Source organism: Piliocolobus tephrosceles, chromosome 12, assembly GCF_002776525.5.
Source record: "Piliocolobus tephrosceles isolate RC106 chromosome 12, ASM277652v3, whole genome shotgun sequence".
In the NCBI taxonomy this organism is placed as follows: Eukaryota; Metazoa; Chordata; class Mammalia; order Primates; family Cercopithecidae; genus Piliocolobus; species Piliocolobus tephrosceles.
In genome coordinates, this window is record NC_045445.1 from 109,586,738 (window position 1) to 109,604,361 (window position 17,624).

General features: G+C 35.9%; 1 protein-coding gene and 1 non-coding gene across 2 annotated transcripts in view; both read right to left on the bottom strand.

The window, feature by feature from the left end:
• The window catches only part of TSPAN7 (tetraspanin 7), a 119,483-nt gene that overhangs the window by 72,342 nt on the left and 29,517 nt on the right, over positions 1–17,624 (bottom strand). The gene's annotated exons all lie outside the window — the stretch shown is intronic.
• LOC111536349 lies at positions 2,135–2,196 on the bottom strand. Its single transcript, XR_002729711.1, has one exon. It is a non-coding gene; the product is annotated as a U7 small nuclear RNA (small nuclear RNA).

Genomic DNA, 17,624 nt, shown 5'->3' on the forward strand with positions numbered 1-17,624 from the left:
GCATAGCTAAGTAATTAATAGCACAGAATCTTGAGTTAGGCTACCTGGGTTTGACTGCTGGCTTTGCCACTCACTGGCTGAGTGATCTTGAACAACTTACATAACTGCTCTGTGCCTCAGTTTCCTTATCTGTGAAATGGGCTAATATGAGTACCCATAGCTCACAAAATGGTGAGTAATTAATTAGTTGATATTTATAGAATGCTGAAAGCAATGGATATGACACAGAACATGCCTCAGTAATGTTTGTTGGATAAACTGTCAGGCCAGTTTCTGTCAAGAACCCCAAATAATACAGAATCACATACAACTTGGAATGCCAATCACACATTTTTAGTACAAAAATCTCTCAGATTTTTTGTACTACCTCTTAGTTTTATAATGGAACTTTATCCAGCTCTGGCCAAAGGGGCATTTTTGAGGGTCAAGAGGGAAATTTAACATAACCTAGCGACATTCTTTATTGCTGGGTCCAATCCTTTTTCCATCATTTCAGACATCCATGTCATTGTTAATAATCTGGTGTGAAATCTGAGCACTATATTTGCAGGAATTGGCAAGAACGGCTTTAGAATTCCAAGTTTTTTATTTTCAAATGAGTGTGTAACTGTCTCACCTAGAAGATAAAGGAATATTTTTTTCCAAGAGTTCTCTGTAGCCTTGTAGGAGATAGAGGACCTTGGATTTCTCTTACTTTAATTATATATATATATATATAGTTATATATTATTATATAACTATATATAAATTATATATATAATTACATAAATATATATATATATATATATATATGCTGCATGCCAAGCACCGTGCACAGAAATTTACTGATTCAAAAAATATTTAAAACAGGAGATCAAAACTGAATGCAGTCCTGAACTGTGAGAACAGACACTTGGCTGCACAAGCTTTTCAACTACACAGATAAATATGAAATAGTATTTGAGGAAAAATAGTTTCATACATGTAGCTCCTAAACACAGAGGAAGCCTGATGGTAAACATTTCAGAGTCTCTCTATCTTCCACTAATAATAGAACGGATTTCTTATCAAGGCAGTGCAAAAATGCTGCAGAAAGGTTGTGTGAAGAGAGACAGCTCCAAATAATATTCCGCAACACCACTTCAAATACATTCAGCTTGCTAATGCTTTCATTCAAAAACCAACACTTAAATTCTCTAATGTCACGAAATCGCTTCTTAAAAATAATGAAAGCTCATTTTGAAACATGCAGATTACTCATCAGACACTGCTGAGAGAGTGTGTAAACAGTCTCATTTCTACAGGGCAATTTGGTACTATGTATTAAAAGCATTTACAGTGTTTATCCTCTAACACAGGGATTTATCCTTAGGAAGTAATGGACACTCATGTGAAAAATGTACGTGCAAGCAAGGTTATCATAACACTGCTTAATAGCAAAAAAGAGCACTGATTACTTAGAGGGTGGTATATTCATACAATGGGGTCCTTATTGAGTGAAATGGGAAAAATTGAGTGAAATATTGAGTGAAATGGGAAAATATCTGCGATAATGTTATCAGGAAAAGGTGGTTAAGTTATTTGGATAGCAGGACTCCATTTTTGTGGAATATAAGGATATTAATCACTGAAAAAATGTATGGAATGATGCACAGCAAAATGTTAAAGGAAGTTATCTTTGATTAATAGGATTGTGGGAAATTTTCTTTCAGGCAGTAATTTTTAATTATTCAATTATGTATGGCTGGCACAATAAAATGAATAAAATAGCTAAAATTTTCAAAATAAAATGTAATAAAGATATATTAAGTAATACTATATATATAAAATGAGGAAGGGGAACAGACCACTTTTCAACTTTCCCACATTTCTCAAGAGTTGTCTAAAATAAGTTCAGTAATGGCACCAAGGAAAGTTAACACATAGTTCTTATCCACTAAGAAATGGCCAGAAAACAAAGGCAGCAGAACTGAACATTTTAAAACCAAATACTGTCTTCTGAAGTGAGGGCTACCCATATTAGATTGGAGTCAGCAGTCAAGTGTTTTAAAACCTTAGGTTCTCAAGACCCTAACTTTGGTATATGCTAACAGTTCAGTTACCTCACTTTTTTTTTCTTTAAAAAAATATATATTATATATATATTTTTGGTGGGGGGTGCTTTCTGGTAAAAACTGGAAAGCCTGCTAGACAAATTCTAAAAGAACTGTAACACTACTTTTTTTATCTTTAAACGGCATCTCAAGAACTCTTCTGGAAGTGTGAATTGCCCAAAGGAAACAGATGTTTAAAAGAACTGAAAGCTTAAGTGTCCCCAATTTACTTCGACTTATTTCTGACAACACTCCCACCTCCCTCCCCTCTGCTTTATTTCTCCAGTTCCCCCATATTTCCTAAAGGCTGGGGTCCTTCCCTACCAGGAACCAGGCTAAATCAGGAAAGATTCAAGAGAATCTAGGCTTTGGGGGTGCCCGAAAAACAGAAAGATAGCTTTGAAGCCATTCAATACTCATTTGGTAATCTTAATTCTAACTCAGATTTGGTTCTTCTCTTTCCACCTTTTTTTTTTTCTCAAGGCTAAAACTAGACCAGAGAGCAGTCTTTTTGCATACACTAAACACAGCCATGTTTTGGTTCCTGCAGGATCAGGAAGAAGGTGAGTCCTGAAAATGGTTGGGCAAGTTCAATCGTCAGTGCTCACCTCTGGTCTCACACAGATGCCTCAGATGTCAGAATATGAAACCACAGACTTATAGAAAATTAGAGTTGAAAGTGGCTTTCTAAATATTATAGATGAATGCTATGAAAAGTGTGTGCTCACTGGTCTAGCAGCAGCAGTACTGCTTGGGTGCTTGTTAGAATTGCAGATGCTCCAGTCCCACCACAGTTTCACTCAGTTAGCAGCTCTCAGTGTGGGGTCTGGGTACCTGCATGTTTACTAGCTCTCCAGGTGCTTGAGGCTCACCTAAGTGAAAATTACTATTATAGAGTAAGAAGCTGAAGCACAGTGAGAGTATCATTTGTCTTCACGAAACGGGAGAGAGGAAAAAAAAGCAGTGAGACATCTAAATAAAGCTACACTGTTTTTCCGTTTCAAGATCTGCAATGCTGTACCCGCAGGTCTCTGGATTATCTTTCATTCCTAGTTGTCTTTTCGTTTTTACATCACTTCCCTTGGAGAAAGTGTGGCAATCATTACAGAGCAGCCCAATGCAGTCTCTGGAGCATGAAGGAGCATTTAATTCAAACCCTTTTTACAAATCACTAGATTAATGAAATTCATCATACATGCGAGTTCTGGGGTATCGACTGCATGCAAATCATATCTAACAAGCTAAGCGTAGACTTCTAAAGCAGTTCCCAGAAAATCAGAGCAGCAAATGCTAGAATAGGAACGTGACTCTATATTAATGTAAAAGAAGAACTGGAGTCCCTTATCTTGTTTTCTCAGGCTGTCCTTCTCCACATCCACACCGTGACTCAGAGAGGAGCTGTGAAATGTAGGGAGTTCTAGCTCACAAAAAAATTTACGTTTCCAAAAGATCATTTCTAAATCCTTTGTTTGAAAGCTGGACACATTTCCTCATTAAACAATGTTATAAGTGGTCTTAAATGTCCAATCAAAATAGACTTATAATAAAATTGGCATTATAAAAAAATCTAATCATTTAAAAAATACTTACACTGGAAAAAAAGTTCAAGCTCCAATTTATGTGCAGCTTCACAAAGGGGGCCCCATTAGGTATGGGAGTCACAGCAGTAGCTTCTGGTGATGCAGAAATGTTGGGGGTGGATGTCTGGTGTTGCATTCATCACTTCCAGGTTATAAATCACCAATATTATGGACTTAGGATTCAGGATCCCAAGACGAAAGATCAATTTACTACATCAGCTACTAGCCTAGAAAACTCTGACCTAATACCTTAAAGAAGGCTGTAGCTCTGGCTCATCTGGGTACCAAGACCAAAGTCAGCTGATGTCTTACCTTTCTTATCTTTTACATTTTCCAACTCTTTCACCCCCTAAGTTGGGCTAGGTCCTGCCTCTTTGTAATTCTAGTCTCCACTTCATGTTACATAAAATATATCAATGTCTTAAGAATTAAATATCTTTCAAGGGAATTAGTCTAATTTCTAATCCCTTTTAAAATACTAAATTCATAAGACATTGATATATTTTTATGTAACATTAAAGAAACCCTACATCCCTTAACTGTTGCTCCCAAGTTGCCACATATCCTCTAGTCCTAGGCAAATACTAATTTACTTTCTGACTCTACAGATTTGCTTATTCTGGATCATTTTATACAAATGGAATCATATAATATGTGATCTTTTGTGACTGGCTCATTCATGATATAGTATGAATCAGTACTTCATCCCTTTTAATTTCCAAATAATATTCCATTTTATGGATATATCACATTTTATTTATCCATTTCTCAGTTGATGGACATTTGGGTTGTTTCCACTTTTAAGCTATTATGAATAATGTGCCCAAATGCCCACTTACACACAAGTGTTTGTAAGGAAATATGTTTTCAGCTCTATTGGGTATATACCTAGGAGTGAAATTACTAGATCACATGGTAACTCTATGTTTAACCACTTAAGGAAATGTCACAGTTTCCCAAAGTGTCTGCAGCATTTTACATTCCCACCAGCGATGTATTAGGGTTCCAACTTTTCCATATCCTTGCCAACACTTCTTTTTTATTATAGACATTCTAGTGAACATTAAGTGGTATTTCATTGTAGTTTTGATTTGCATTTTCCTATTGGTTAATATCACGCATTTTTCATGTGTTTATTGACCTTTTGTATACTTGCTTTAGAGAAATGTCCATTTAGATTCTTTGCCCATTTTTTAATTATTTGCCTTTTTAATATTGACTTGTAAGAATTATTCATACATTTTTGATACAAGCCCCTTCTCAGATATATGATTTGCAAAAGTTTTTCCCATTCTGTGGGTTGTAACACCCACTTTTTTGCTTATCACACAGAATGTGTCTGTCTGAATAGTTCAGTAGTACAGAATATCCACTTATTCCCGAATACTCAGCTCAAGTGGTTGCAGTCACATATTAGCTGGCTTTCTCACTGCTTGGTCCCACCTAAGGACCTTGTCATTATTCTTCCCTCAGCCTGGAACACTTCTGGAGCACATGGCCTGTGCTCTCACTGCACTGAAACCTTGCTTCAATGTTACCACCTTTGAGAGGTCTTCCCTGCCCATTTTCTCTAAAATTGCAACTCCTCCCGCCCACCTCTCCATTCCCTTTTATATTATGTAAGTGCTTTTATATTATGTAAGTGCAAAGAAAATATATCAAGAATTGAGATTTGTCAGAAACTTTTGTTTGCCTTTCTTTGACTACTGGTTAAATTGAATGTTTTCTTGGATGTTTATTGGCAGCCATGTGCATATTTATATTCCTTCTTTGTAAATATACCATTCATGACCTTTGTTGATTTTTCTATTGGCATATTTGTCTTTCTTGTTAATTGTTAGGAATACTATGCCTTTGTCTATTATCAATAATTTTCCCAGCTTGTGTTTTCCTTGTTTATTCATGCTGTTTGCCATATGAGTTCATTTTTATGGAGACTAGTCTATTTATATTTATTCATTGCCTTTGATGCATTCTCTTTACAGGAATACACAAAAGTGATTAGGTATTATACTTAAAGCACTTATCATAACAATCCCTTTGCCAGACTGCCCTATGATTTCTCATTCAGAAAGCACATACACCATACTACTGCAGAAACTTGGTTTTCTTTCACACTCAGCTCTCATACCTCATCACAGCAACTAGTAGTGTTGCTTTCATTTTATTAAAAGCATTTAGCAACTGAAAGGTCCACTGTGGGAGATGACTACATTAACAACCCCAGTAAGTCACACTTCCCCATATCTAAGCCCTTGTGTAGTCCTCCCTCCCACAACGACACTGGGCTTGGTGATGTGACTTGCTCTAGCCAATGAGACATAGGCCAATGTTATGTAGACAGAAGCATCAAGACTGCTTGTTCATTATTCCTGAGAACTCATCTGCTATGATGTGAAAAGCTTAGGCTGGCCTCCTGGAATATGAGAGAGAATGTAGTGTGCCACCCCAGCTAAGGGCTAAGGTCCAAATGCATGAGTAGGCCTAGATGACACCATGTGGAACAGAAATGGGCCATCCCAGTTGAGCCTAGCCCATACTACCAACTTGCCTAATTGTGAACAAATAAATGATTGTCTTCAACTGTTAAGTTTGGGGATGTATTTTTATACAACAATAGCTAATCATTCCCTTACCAGTAGATGTATCTTTTAATTCAGTACAATGAAGTGCCATGTGGCCAGTATATCTTCCAAAACACACACAAAAACATAAAACATTTTTATGCTGGGTTAGAGGAAAAACATGGAAGATAAATATTTGTGTCAATGGGGATAAATTAAATGGTAGATGGTTTATGCCAATTTCCATAATTACTGATTGTATTTATATTTATTTAATGTAAATTTTACAAGTTTTTAAATGGAAATTCTTTTAGTAAAACAGCCTTTAAGATCCATCTGTAGAGTATCTATTCTGGGGCTTCTCCCACAACTATACTTACCCCATGGCAGGGACCACAGTCTTTACCACTGTGTTCTTAGAAATGACTCCCTTGACTCTTGTTTGAGCAGTTTTGTGTGATTATCTAAGTCCCAAAATAATATCACCCTATCTGTATGATATACCCTATATGATATGTACTTCCAGAAAGGGAAGTATCCCTGTGTACTAATTAACAACTGCACATTTTCACATCCAGTTTCCATGCCTGTTTCAGAATATCATGTTCTTCTATACTCTACCCTGTAGTGTTGATTCCTGTGCTGAGGTATTCATGAGGGGAACCTTCTGCAAAAGAGACTTGGGAAGGGCAGACCAAATGTCTACTCAAGGGACTTCCCTGCGTGAAGGGAAATTAATAGAATTCAATCTGATGTGTATATAATGCTGGCTGATTCCTTGGATGATGGTGTTCATGAGGTCACAGTTTGGCTTAAACAGACAAGTTAACCTATTTCATGAAAACACCACTCCCACCTTCTCAAAAAATCTTGTTCTAAAGCCACAGTTCATTCAAAGCCCTGGGTATGCGATTTTGAAAGGGAGGTGCTAATGTAATGCCCATTGCTATTAGAAAGAATATAAAGCAGCCTTACTGCTTATTGGAAGAAAAGAATATCACTTTTTGTTAGAAACTACCCAAATTCAATCAAGCAATAAGTCTATGACACTTGCTAGCTATGTAGGCAAGAGAAACGAGGCTTGGAAAAAAAAAAAAAAAAACATTGCTAAATTATACCCTCTCATCCCTCCTATTTATAGGTTGTCAAATTGTAAGATTCCACTCTTAGCTGGGCTGGACAGACGAGACAGAAACAGCGTAATATCTCTGGAAGTGACAAACAGCTGGCAGAGCTTATGTGCTTCCCTTGCTGATAGAAGAAACAGAACAAAGGGCCAAAGAAGTGAATGGCAGTCAGTAAGCCCAAAGTGAGATGCTTTTCACAAGCGGGCCTTCCATTTCTGTGCTTTACAAAAAAAAGAATGCAGGGGGTTGGGGAGAAAAACAAGATCAAGGGAGACTTAAGACCCTTTGTATGTTTAGGCTTTCCAGCTGGGTACACAGCTCACCCAAATATCTATCCTCTCCTGCTGTTACTAAAAATATATGGAACAGCTCTTCCAGGAGGAAAACGGTCACATATCACCAAGGAGACAGGAAGATACTCATGATATGGTTTTTAAAATGACTTGAGAATCCAAGCAACCCTTGATTCCTCTCTCTGGACTCTGCCAAGAGGGTAACTAAAGTTTCTGCCTAAAAAGAGATTTTTCTTCTCAGATAGAATTTTGTCTGTTCACATCTGATACTGGGAATCAGCTGAAATCTAAAGTGCCTTAAAACTAGTTCATTGTGAAGGCAGACATTCTGGCAGGAAAACTAGAAAATGCTGCCACCAAAATAAATGCACATTGTCTTGTACCAACTGCTACTAGAAAGAGATTTCAAGGATTCTAGCAGAAAAGAGAGGATTGACAAGAAATTGAGCATGGGAGTGCTATTGGGAGAAATGTAAAACAAAATCATTTTCAAATGAAGGGTATTTCTCACAAAATTGAAGGCAAAGCTTTCTTTCTATGATATGCAACATGGAAGAAACAGGATGCATATTTTTCTCACAAGTCTTGCACAGTTGCTTTTCTTTGAATAGGGCCCTTTGCTTGCTTCCTGCTGCCAAGAAAATGTAGGGCAAGCTAACACAAGCACTGCAAAATGGGGGACTCCATTAAACCTGATTGCAATTCATCTCCACATCCCCAGTACTTGATTGACTCAAACAAGGCTGGCTATTTGTGTGATGTTCCCATTATTTTCTCATTTTCATAGTGCCTATTGTCTTTGAATTCACCGTTAAATTCACCGTTAATATTGCATTTTATATTTGGTCATTTTGTTCCCCTTCTTTCCCATACAAAATATGTACAATTCTTACACGTGTGCTTAATTCACATTCAGGAGAGGATAAAGGGGTGGAGGCTCCCCTAACATTTCCAAAGAAGATTTTTTTTTTTAATAAGTGTGGAACTTGGGTGAAGATAATTAGATAAATCCTGTTAATCAAAATCCTTGATTCATGAGGACTCATTATGGCATTCTTGTGTTTATTATATTAATATGCACATACACACATGAACCCACTACCCAACACAGAGACTAGAACATGGATAATAACTTACATCTCCATATGTAGTGACCTCCATTTCCTTCCCCTCCCTCCCTCATCCCAGGATAGCCACTATAAAGAACCATGTGTTGTGTTGATCTTTGATATATTTCTGTCATGCAATCATGGGTGACTTACTTTAACTTAATAAGATTCATCTACAGTGTTGTGTATTGCAATAATTCATTTCATTTCTACTGCTGTATACTACTCAAAGTATGAATCAGGGAAAGCAGGAAGTAAAATTTAGAGTATGAATACTTTATTGCATTAATTTATTTTACATTTGTTACTTCTTATGCAAACAAATGTTATACAAAGCATCATTTGTTTTAAAACAATTGACCATATAAAACAAGTTGCTACTGTTTTTATTGTACTTTATAACTAATTTCTTCACTTTCCTTTTTTCATATTTTCCAGAATTGAATGCTCATTATGGGTTCTATACTGGGTTTTCTTAAAGATTAGTGATATTAGAACTGGTGCAGATTAGGGCTGCTGATCCAAAGTCAGTTTGTTATAACAGTCAAATTAGACTCATCCCCAAATTCTAATTTATTTAACATTTCCAGTGATCTCATGGCCAGAAACTCCTGTACAAGATATAAGGCACTACTGACACCTCAAAGTTCTCACTGCCTAATGCACGGAGGAAATGATAATTTAAAAAATCTACAATAATACAAAGGTAATTGCAGAGTCTTAGCCCAGGAATCAACTTCCTGGTAGAAGAAGAAGAAAAAAAAGGGTATACTAAACAGAGGGACATTATGCAAAGGCACAGAGGTGGGAGAGTTATCAAGTGGTCAGGGGTCTCCAAGCATAGAGGTAAGAAAATCAAGAGTTAAAACTTAGAGCATCTTGAACTTTGAATCAAAGCAACTTTATCCCAGGGAGCCACTTAGAGATTTCACACAGAGGAGGGATAGGATCAGATTTACTATACCACAAAATGGGTGGCACTGGAGAGTGGGCTGTGGGTAAGAACAGTTAGAATACTAGTCTAGGATGCAAGCAATACATGATGTGGACCTGGACTGAAGCGGCTGCATGGATCATGGATACAGGAGAGGAGGACACAGATTTCTGTGATATTTATGCAGCAAAGTTGACCAAAAAGAAGACACAGACTCAACAAAAAATGAGCTTAACATACAAATTAGTGGTCTAAAAGTAACTGCAGTACAATTGTTTCAAGTACCATGCCTAAAAGAATAAAAAGTTGCCCATAGGAAGAGAAAAGCTTCTCTGGAATATTACATTCATCCCAAGAAACCTTCCAAATACTGAAGCATGTTTTCATAAATTACCAGTTGTTATTATTTGAAATCATACTCACAGAGTACAACCCCAAAATTTCTTATAACAAGCTAATCTTATCATCCACAAAAGAGAAAATGTGATACCCAGTTAAAATCTTAGTCTAATTGTGTTTTAAACATATGGTTCATTCTCAGTATTCACAGCACTTATGTTTTATGAAGTCACCACAAAGACTGAATTAACAAATACTGAACCATTGCTCCTAGGGGAAATATAGGAGTAAGTTCCTACAAGCCTCTGGTCACAACATTTTTGTTACCTAATCAATACATAACCTTGTTTTATGTGTGTTTGTTTAAAGACAGTATATTTAACATATATTTTTGGTTCATTATCATTAACTCACAGCCAACAGTGCTCTAACTCCTACCGAAAGGAAGCTTATCTAATACACAAATTTTCTCTGTAAGGCACATTGCAGGCTTCTTGTGCTTAGGAACACTGAACAGCCCTTCAGCACTATAGTTAAAGACCACCTTAAACACCAAAATCAACAACATAAAGCACAAAAATCAGGAAAAACACAGCACTAAATAGATTACAAATAAATACTTTTTTATAGTATGAGAGCTGAAATAAGAAGGTACAGTATTGCCTTGTTTGACTTTAACAGGGAATGTGCATGTCAGGTGAATCAAAGTTTTTTACTTCTCTGTGCATGTCTGTGAGTGACAGCAAAAGCACCAGAAGTATCGATTTGGGGGTTACAAATAGTAATAGATTCTAGCAAGTTGGCAAATTTGCAAATATAGAATCCACCAATTATGAGAATTGACTATATTTCCAAGAGATCATGTCCTACCTTGAGGTCTCAAAAAGCACTTTCGTAGGTGGACAGAGAAAGTTAGTAACAATGCCAAAATTTTAGTTATGTCCTTTTCCAGAATGAGTTCAAAAGTGTCTCTTCGGACTTCATATCAAGATGACCCCTTTGTTCATCTTCCATGAGCCTGGAAAAAGCTCAGTTTTAAATCAGGTTTTAAATATAAGAAGACCAAAGCTTTGAAAAATTGAGAAACAAGTTCTTATTTCAGAAAAAAAGAATGAAAAGGACCAGGAATGAATTCTAGATGACCTGATTCCTAAACAAATGTTCCATCTTCTGTGGTAGTGCTTCTCAAACTTTAGTGTGCCCGTGAATCCCCTGGGAACTGGTGAATAATGCTACTTCTGGTTCAGAAGGTCTGAGGTGAGACCTCAGGATTCTGCATTTCTAACTAGCACCCAGATGATGCTGATGCTGCACAGACTTTGGGTAGCAAGGGGGTAGATCACAAGCTCCCCCAAGAAATTTATCAGCCTCAATATGGACCTATGTCCAATAGATGATAATTATTTAGATTTTAAAAAGCACTTCAGTTTAAGGTTATATATTAGATACTAAAAAGTAAGTAAACTTTCAGAATATCAACAGTTCAACATGTAGAACAGTCTAGAATTGACAATGCCATTGATTTTACTGCCTAAGACTATTAGTGTTGTATGGAAAATAAAGTAATTAGGATCTCAATACTGCTTTCCAAATAGGATCTCAGATTTGGGAGTATTTTTCTCTTCTCTCAACTGACCATTAGCAGCATTAAGGAAGTAAAGAAAAAATCATCTGAAAGATACAGAATGCTTCATTTGCAGGCAACTGATACACAAGTGGGCAAAGCACCACTTGTCCATTTTAACATGCAGATAAGGGAATCTGTTATCTGCAGATAAAGGCATTTGCTTCTCATTGCCTCTATGCTCTTACCCCCAGATACACAGAATAAATCAAAGACGACTTTGTGAAATAAAGGGCAGTAGAAGCACAGATCACACAACCTGTCATTTTGGAAGGAAATCTGGTACTAAAGAGCCAGCGAGAAGAGCAGTTTGATGCAAATGCCCCAGTGAAAATTTGATTTCCAAGATATAATTCAGAGGAAAATTAGTCTCCCACAAAGATTTGTAGAGCTACAAAAATAACCACGAACCAGACAAAAAGAAGACTGTGTTCACTGCTACTGTAGAGGGGCAGACAATTGTAGAGGACAGAGAGTAAGAAAGGCCTCTGGGACACTCAAGAGTGATTCTTTCAGGCCACTGATTCCAGCTTCATAGTTTGTATTTAATAATTTAAATTTAAAAATTCAAAGTTCAATTTGAGACCAAGCATAGAGTTCTTCACCACCTGAGCAAGTCTGATTTTCCTTGCTACTTGAGGACTATTCATAGCTGTTTATTTTCCTTATACCAATTTTCTTTCAGTACACACGGTACCAGTTGCAGTTAAGAAGAAAAAAAAACTGTCTTCATTTGACTGTTTCTCACTAATGTAACCTTGTTTTTGTTGTACTTTTAAATCTCACAACAAAAAGACAAAATGCAGATAATTATACTTCAAATGAGGACATCACATCTTAGCTCAAGCTACGAATTGAGAACATTTCAGAACATATGTAATGAGTTAAATGAAAATAAATGATTAAAGAGCAGAGATGATAGTAAAAATGTAATGCTCAAGGGATAAAAGTTAGATATTAGGAGGAGTGTACCTGAAACAACAGACACATTGGAAAATGTCCTCATCTATATTCCTGTACAAATTTGTTTTTGCTTTGTTCAAAACAATAGGAGAAAAGAAATGCAAAGAAAAGCTGCTATTTTCTGATACACATCAGAAATTCTTCAAGCACATAGAGGGACAAAAAGAACTATTTGTCCCAGGAATCCCACTTTTAGGAATCTTCACTAAGAAAACACCCTCAATAAAAAAATACATATGTACAAGATTATTCATTAAAAATAGTTTGCAATTACAAAATATTGGAAACAACCTAAATGTCCATAAATAGAATGGTTAACTAAACTATGATACAGTTATATGACGGAGTACCAAGCTGCTATAAAAAAAGGAGGAGGAAGATTTCTATGAACTGATGTGAAATGATTTGCAGGATAAACTGTTAGAAGTAAAAAAGGCAAAGTACAGGTGAGTGTCCTCACCGCCACCAGCTCTATGCATGCACAAAATGGTAACTCTGGGTGATAATGGATATGTTAATTAATCTGACTATGGCAATCATTATACAATGCACACATATATGAAATCATCACATTGTTTGCCTTGAATATAGATAATTTTTACTTGCACAAAAACAAATTTTATTGTATTTCTATAAATGTGTAAACATTCTTAAAAAGCAAAGTGCACCCAGCACTTTGGGAGGCCGAGACGGGCGAATCACGAGGTCAGGAGATCGAGACCATCCTGGCTAACACGGTGAAACCCCGTCTCTACTAAAAAAAAAAAAATACAAAAAACTAGCCGGGCGATGTGGCGGGCGCCTGTAGTCCCAGCTACTCGGGAGGCTGAGGCAGGAGAATGGCGTAAACCCGGGAGGCGGAGCTTGCAGTGAGCTGAAATCCGGCCACTGCACTCCAGCCCGGGCGACAGAGCGAGACTCCGTCTCAAAAAAAAAAAAAAAAAAAAAGCAAAGTGCAAAAAAGTATCTGTAGTATGCTACCCTTCATTTAAGAAAGAAAACATTCATGTATCTTCTCATTTGTGCAAAATAAATACATTAAAAATAAACCAAAAACTAAAGATACTGGTTATCTAAGGCAAGAGAGAAAGGGATGAAAAAGCGGGGGGATGGGAAGGGGTGCTAGGAATAAAAAGAGAATGACACTTCTGTGTATACTGTTTTGTATAGCCCTGACTCTGAGAAGCATCATCATGTTTAATGTACTGAAAATATAAGTCAGTAATAAAATCACCTAGTGTGTTTGGGGGAAGGGGACAAAATGGAATATAAACACTAACAAAAGAACCTAATTATATCACAAGTGAATAATGTAACCATACTGAAGAGAGTGGGGAAGAAAAGAACTAACCTTATTAACTGTGTAAAACAGCATCTTGACTGGCTACTGGCTACTGTATTTTAAGACAAAAACAAAAACCAAAACAAACAAAAAAACAATACCCAGAACTACTCTAGTTAGTAAATGTGTTTCTTACAAGGGTACAGGTTAGCAGTTCTGAAACTACTCCATGTCTACGAAGATTAAAGAAATACAGAAGCATGTTTACATATATTGTAGATAATGAAAACCAGGTTTCTCACCATCAGAGAAAGAAGGCTATAATGAACCCTGTGGTATTATATTAGAATCAAAGGTTTCAGTATAAACTCATAGTTTTTATAGATGAATGAATAGATGGACAGATAAATAGATAGACAGAAAAAGAGAAACTCAGAAAATGTTTTAGTTCATTTTGTGCTGCTATAGCAGAAAACCTGAGACTGTATAATTTATAAAAAACATAAATTTATTTTCTCACAGTTCTGGAGGCTGGGAAATCCAAGATCAAGGTGCTGGCATCTGGCAAGGGCCTTCTTGCTGTGTCATCCCATGGCAAAGGGCAAAGAGAAAGCAAGAGAGAGCCAAAAGGAAGCAACACCCATCCTCGTGTAAGAAACCCACTTTTGAAATAACTAACCCATTCTTGCAATAACAGCATTAATCCATTCATGGGGGCAGAGCTCTCATAGCCTAATCACCTCTTAAGGGTCCCACCTCTTAATACTGTTATAATGGCAATTAAATTTCAACATGAGTTTGGGAGGGGACACACTTTTAAACCATAGCAGATAACTATAGACATGTGTTTGCACAGTTATTACACTCGCGTATATTTCCTAGCTGTTGCTAGGGTCAAGAAGCAATGACACTCCAGTAGCAACGAACATACCTAGCATCCAGCCCCTAGTTTCTAAATACCATTCTTCCATAAAAGGAACCACAAAAGGGTGGGACAGAAAAAATATTTACAGAATTAATGGTCAGAATTTTCTAAATTTTATGCAAACAATAAGCCTACATATTCAAGAAGCTCAACAAACCCCAAGCAATACAAGAACTATACCAAGATATACCAAAATTGATAAAAATAATTAAGAAAAAAAATTAAAAACCACCAGAGGGAAAAAAAGTTACATATGGAAGAACAAAGATAAGGATGACATACTTCTCATTAGAAACAATGTAAGCCAAAAAATCTAAGAGCAACATCTTTAAAATACAAAAATAAAAACAACTATCAACCTAAAATCTATACTAGCAAAGACAGCTTTCAAAAACAAAGGTAAAGATTTTTTTCAGATATACAAAAGCTGAAAAAATTAATTATCAGTGTATCATAAAATATGTTAAAATAAGTTGTTCAAGAAGACAGAAAATGATATTAGATATAAATATGGGTCTATGTAAAGGAATGAAGGGCACTGAAATAACTGCTTGGGAAAATATAAAATTATTTTTTCTTATTTAAATCTCTAAAATATAACTGACTACACAAAAATAATAACAATGGAGTGTGGTGGTACCCCATAAATATATACACCTACAATATGCCCACAAAAACTAAAAAGAAATAAAAATAAAATGTATTAAACAATAGAAAAAAAGGCTTGGAATGGAGAAATAGCTGTATTGTATACTATCACAGGGTTCATAGACTATAAGCAAGGTGGTATACTATCACTTGAAGGTAGAATTTGATAAGTTAAATATGTATACTATGAACCATAAAGCAACCAGTAAAAGCACAAAATAAAGAATTGTAGCTAATAAGCTAACAGGTAAGATAAAACAGAATCATAAAAATAAAAAATAAAGGTGATAAAGGAAGTAAAGAAGAGATGGGACAAATAGAAAACACGGCAAGATAATAGATCTTAACCTAAAAGTATAAACAATTATATTAAGTGTAAGTGGACTAAACATCCCAATTAAAAGGCAGAGATTGTCAGATTAAATTAAAAAGCAAGACTCAACTACATGCTGGCTACAAGAAAGACACTTTACATTTAAAGGTACAAATAGGTTTAAATTTGGGGTGGGAAGAGATATGGTTTGGCTTTGTGTCCCCACCCAAATCTCATGTTGAATTGTAATCTCCAGTGTTGTGGGAGGGGCCTGACAGGAGGTGACTGGATTATGAGGCAGATTTCCCCCTTGCTGTTCTCATGATAGTGAGTTCTCATGAGATCTGGTTGTTTAAAAGTGTGTAGCACCTCCCCCTTCACGCTTTTCCTCCTGCTCCAGCCATGTAGAACATGCTGGCTTCCCCTTTGCTTTCCACCATGCTTGTAAGTTTCCTGAGGCCTCCACCAGCCATGCTTCCTGTGCAGCCTGTGGAACCATGAACTAATTGAACCTCTTTTATCAATTACTCAGTCTCAGGTAGTTCTTTATAGCAGTGCGAGAATAGATTAATACACATACTAACACTATTCAAAAAAGAACTGGAGTGAGTGGTTATATTGTTATGTTAATATCAGACAAAATACATTTCAGAGGAAAGAATATTAACATGGATAAAGAAGCTTATTTCATAATGATAAAGAGCTCTGTTTATCACAGGGACATAACAATCCTAAACATTTAAACCTTATGCTTCAAAACAGCTTCAAAACACATAAAGCAAAACTGATAGAACTGTCAGGAGAAACAGACATATCCACAATTATAGTTGGAGATTTCAAAAAGACTCTCTTTATTGATAGAACAAGTATTGAGAAAATTAGTTAAGCATATGAAAAGCTTAAACATTATCAATGTTGACATGACATTCCACCCAACAACAGTAGAATACACAATCTTTTCTAACACAAATGTAATATCTGCCAAGATAAGCTACATTCTTGGCTATTAAACAAAACCCAATAAATCTGTAAAGGATTCAAGTCATATAAAGTATGTTCTTCCCACAAATCAATTAATTTAGAAATTAAAAGGAGAAAGATCTCTGGAAAAATCTCCAACCATTTGAAAATGAAATAATACACTTCCAAGTCATCCATGGATTAAAGAAAAAAAATCAAAAGAGAAACTAAAAATAATTTTGAACTGAATGAAAATGAAAAGACAACATATCAAAAATTTTGGGATACAGCTAAAACAGTACTTAGGGAAAAATTTATAGCATTGAATGGCTATATGGGAAAAGAAGAAAGGTCTCCAATCAATGACTTCAGCTTCTACCTTCAGAAATTAGAAAAACAAGAGAAAACTGATTCCAAAGCAAGTAGAAGGAAGAAGATGAGATCAGAGCTAAAATCAATACAATAAGACAATGAAAGAACAAGAAAGAAAAATTAATGAAATCAAAAACTTGCCTATTGAGAAAATCAAACTTGATAAATCTCTAATTGGACTGATTTGAAAAAGCAGAGAGAAGACATGAACCAATGTAAGTACTGAGAAAGGTAACAACACTACAGCTTCTACAGATACTGAAAGCATAATCAAAAAATATTATTAAAAATGTTATGCCAATACATTCAATAGCCTAGATGAAATGGACTAATTCCCTGAAAGAAATAAACTACCACAGCTCCCTCAAAAAACCCCAGACAACCTGAATTGATCTGTATCTACTAAAGAAGTTGAATCATAGTTAAAAACTTTCCCACAAAGAAAACTCCAGGCCCAGATGGCTTCACTGGTGAAATCTCCAAAACATTTAAGGAAGACTGGTACCAATTCTATGTAAT